We start from the raw sequence: 4,925 nt of genomic DNA, 5'->3' as shown, positions 1-4,925 counted from the left end.
ACCCAGCCCTCCAAAATCACTCTACACATGGATAAATTTGAAGGTGGATTCCATGGCAAGGTTAAATTTCTCTTAGAGAGACATATCTGATGGTGCTTCTTGCCAAATGAAGATTTAAGTCTACTCTGGCACTTAGCTCTAGAAACAGAAGGAAGGGGAGAAATTCCTTGTTAGCACTGACATCTGGTGGTCATCAAGAGGCTGGCACTGCAGTATCTTGAACTTGAAAGCATTAACCTGGGAACCAGGTACCAATTCTAACTGCAGCTGAATTAATGCCTCATGTCCCCACACCCCCTGCATCACCTCCCTTCTGTGGCTGGAGACAGAAAGGAGGAGGAAAACAACAGGGGCTTACAGGCAAATATAGCCAAGGGCCCATCGCTCATCATGAGACCCTGGGTAAAACTCTGTAAGACTCGGCTGCAAAATTGGGATAAGAAAACAACCACTGACAGTGGGCATGGGGGTATCTTATTTTATTCAATGCTCAAAACAACTCCTTTGATGTTAAGTTACAAGTACTTATTAAGCATTCAAACAAAATTGCTTCTCTTGTCCCTTTCATCATTTTATATAAAGCACTCATTAATTGTCCTTTAAAATCTAGATTCCTATTTCATTCCTATCATTGCTTGCCTGCCTTACTCCATTAAAATTATAGTAAAGATTCTTGGACAGCTTACTATGTGCCAAGCATTGTTCTAAGAGATCTACATGGTTAAAATCAAGTCACTTCAGCCCTTTGAAGTGGAGACTATTATAATCCCCCATTTTACTGATGAGGAAAATGAAGTACGGTGAGTTTAACTAGGTTTCCCAAGGCCACAAGCTGTGGGACTAACATTTTTAATTCAACAGTGTGGGTCCAGCAGGTGCACTCTTAACCCTTCAGCCAAATTTAGCTCTTCACCTCCCTTATAAAAAGAGCAAACACTCAGTGAATGCTTATTATGTGCTGGGCTCTTTATACACATTGTCTCATTTAATCTTTATGAAAACTCTGAAGATAATTATTATCATTATCCCCATTCTACAGAGGAGAAAACTAGGTTAAATAACTTGCCTGGGGTCACAAAACTAATAAATGGTAAAGTTGGAATTCCAACTAAGATGATTTGATTCTAGAGCCTTTGGTCTTTTTTTTTTTTTTTTTTTTTTTAGTTTTCTTCATTTTTGAGAGGCAGAGAGAGACAGAGTGCATGTGGGGGAGGGGCAGAGAGTGGGAGACACAGAATCAGAAGCAGGCTCGAGGCTCTGAGCTGTCAGCACAGAGCCCGATGGGGGGCCCGAACTCACGAACCTCGAGATCATGACCTGAGCCGAAGTCGGATGCTCAACCTGCTGAGCCACCCAGGCGCCCCTAGAGCCCTTGGTCTTGAACACACTTCTCCTTCAGACTTTCATACAATTCCAGCCTCCCAAACCAGCTTGTGATCTCAAAGGCAGAGCGGTCTCTGTCTGCAGGACCTACTCCCTCTCCAGGTGGTTGATGATGGTGGTGGTGATCATGGCCAAGGGGGTAAGGGAGGCTGGTCCAGCCTGTGTGACTCATCACAGTGCAACCACAGGAGAGAGATAAACAGAGAAAGCCCAGGAGACTCTCAATGTGTTTCCTGTCCAGTGTCTGAAGGCAAGGGGAGTGTAGAACGAACACTAAGCAAGTTCTCAATTCAATGGCAGCATCTTTAACTTGATGAATTCCAAACGACCAGTGTTAGCATCTGTTTGAGTACTATCCTCTTCCCTTTTGGTGTCTCTCGTAGACAGGTTACTATTATTTCAGTGAGACAAGCCATCAACGACTGCCCTGAGAACTATAGGCATGGGGCATCCCGGATTGCTGACACCAAATGTTGCTTGTTCCCCCACCCCTCTACCTTCTCCACCACCCTTCCCCATTTCCCACCCTCCCTTTCCTGTTGCTGTGGCAACCAAAAATACCCTCACACTTTTCTAAATGTCCCCTAAGAAGAACCTTCCCTGGGTCAAGAACCAGTGTAGCTAAGAGGTGGTTTTACTCTAGATGGAGTATAATTTCCCTGAATCAGGCATTCACAATGTTTCTGGAATTTTGATATTCTATCTCTAACACCATTGCTTGTCAGTTACCTATCATGGTAAGCTCCTTTCAGCCTGGCACCGTGTTCCATCTGTTTTCCTTTATGAAATTAAAAAAAAACAACAAAATCGCTTAATTTTGCACTACCTTCTGGGACTTTCAGTTAGCACAGATACGATGTGTATGTATTTGTATACATATATTATATGTATACATATATATATGTATATATGTAATATAAACAAACATATACAACACAAAAACAATTCAATGACTTTTTTAAAAATTGAGAACTTAGAGGCACCTGGGTGTCTCAGTCAGTTAAGCATCCAACTTCGGCTCAGGTCATAATGTCACAGTTTATGGGTTCAAGCCCCACATGGGGCTCTGTGCTGACAGTTCAGAGCCTGGAGCCCACTTCAGATTCTGTGTCTCTCTCTGCCCCTCTCCTGCTTGTTCTCTCTCTCTCTCTCAAAAATAAACATAAAAAATTTTTGAGAGCTTCATAACACCTTTTTTTTTAATGTTTATTCATTTTTGAGAGAGAAAGACAGCACGATTGGGGGGGGAGGGGCAGAGAGAGAGGGAGACACAGATTTCGACCTCCAGGAAACCTCTCAGATGATAGTGAACTGGAACTGCCCAGCAATAGCATTGTCACCATGGGTCTGCCCAGGATAGGGATGGAGGGTGAGGTGAGGAGGAGGAACCCAGAGAAAAGAAAATGCTACTTACATGGCCAGGGCAAGCATGAGATAGTATCCTTCTTTTTTTACTAGACCTACTCTGTGAAGACAATAAAACCTCTTTCTGCTTTTCCATTATCCATGGTTAACATCAAATATACAAGCAGTAGACATCAGGTCTGTGTCAGAGCAAATGGCCAGCCTGAAGAGGAAAGCCTTATGTGCTTTGAAGATGGTGCTGGGATTGAGGAGACTTAAAAGTTGTGTTGAATATTCAACATTGCTCATACCCAGTTGGATTGAAAAAGCAAAAATCCTTAAGCGATTGGCGGCCTCAGTTTCCTCTTCTGCAAATGAGGATTTTGGGGGGGAAATGCCTCTCACTAACTGGATAGAGCATGGAGGAACCTCAAAAAGTTTCCTTAATGAATGGGCCATTCATCTTTCTATTTTGAAGGATAATCATGGCTTACCTCAGGACTTGTGTTTTAGAAATCAGTGTCAGCACATGAAAGAGTTATGTAAAAGGCTTGTAAAACTCTATTGTTTATTTTATACTTATAGGCCCTGATCATTTTAATCAGCTATAAGACACCTTGTTGAAAACAATTAGCTTTGGCAATACATGGATATACAGAACGTTACATTCTAAACGTGTTCATTTTCTTCTTCCCTGCCACAAGTGGTAGATAATCCAGATAAGAAAAGCAGGTGGAAGATGATGCTAAGTAATCTGAGGGCATTATTACAGACTGAGGCTGGGGAGATTTTTGTCCTTCTGACAAATTGAAAGAAGCCGACAGAACAAATCTTGTTTCTGGAGTGCATTTTCACTTAGCTGTCCTCTAAGTGGAAATGCATTACCCCTAGAAAGAAAAATCAAAGTTCTGCAACGGACGAAGATAAAATGGCCAATTTGGCTCCCAGCAATACATGCTTGATAGCTACTAGAGTTCCAGGAAAAGAAAACAAAAAAATTAAATTTGACAGAAATGAAGAGGAGCAAAAAAGAAAGAATTTTTTTCCAGTTAGTGTCTCAATGCCTTTGAAGAGACTTTAGGGCAATTCAATAAGAGGTCACTTAGACATCTCCCCCATTTATCCTATAGACAAGAGTGTTAGTTTCATGGAGCTGCCACCCTACATACCACAGGTGTGTCTACACGTGTAGACCACGGATTGATTGCATGGTAACTTACTTGAGACAACCTAAGAACAAGCGTGAGCAATGACTTGCCTGGAAATGAATTGTACAGTTTTCCATCAGCTCTCATTTCTCTACTGAAGAATGCACTTCTGGGGCACCTGGGCAGCTCAGTCACTTAGTGTCCAACTTCGGCTCAGGTCATGATCTCACGGTTTGTGCGTTCGAGCCCCGTGTTAGGCCCTGTGCTGACAGCTCAGAGCCTGGAGCCTGCTTCCGATTCTGTGTCTCCCTCTCTCGCTGCCCCTCCCCCACTCACTGTCTGTCTGTCTCTCAAAAATAAATAAACATTAAAAAAGTTAAAGTAACTGGGAAAGATATATCAAAAGCCCCAAAAACACCCATAGCCATTGACTCAGTAATTCCTCTGCTAGAAATCTTTTTCAAGGAAATCATCAGTAAATGGTCAAAGATGAGAAGCATAAAGTGGCGGTTATAGAACATGGAGTCTAGGTTCAAATGCTGGCCACTCTACTTACCGGTAATATAACCTTGTGCAAACTCCTGAACGTCACTTGCCACATTTGAAGATAGGGATAATAGTATTATCCATAAGATTCCTGTGAGGCTTAAATGAACTAATATGTGAAACACTTGACACTTGGTAAACACAAAAATGTTAAGGAGTTATCATTACAGCAAAAGAAAATGCAAAAACCTCTAGCAACAGCATGTGGTGTCTAGAAGCAGTATGTGGCCACACGAAGGGTGGCAGAAACTGCTAGTTGACCCTCAGTGTCAGTCTTTTCCTTCTACAGAAGGAGAACCTAAAGAAGTAGAAACACTGGTTTTTAGCAGGGCAGAGAATCACCTAGAATAAATACATTTCCCGTCCTACCTTGCAGCTAGTTAGAGCCAAATGACCAGTCTCGTCAATGGGATGTGAGCAGGAGTCATAGGCCTACATTCTGGGTTGTGTCCTTAAAGATTAGGGGTGTGTCTTCCCTATCTGCTTTCCCTTCCTTCTTGTGTT

Source organism: Acinonyx jubatus, chromosome A1 (genome assembly GCF_027475565.1).
Source record: "Acinonyx jubatus isolate Ajub_Pintada_27869175 chromosome A1, VMU_Ajub_asm_v1.0, whole genome shotgun sequence".
Classification (NCBI taxonomy): Eukaryota; Metazoa; Chordata; class Mammalia; order Carnivora; family Felidae; genus Acinonyx; species Acinonyx jubatus.
This window is presented reverse-complemented; position numbering follows the sequence as displayed.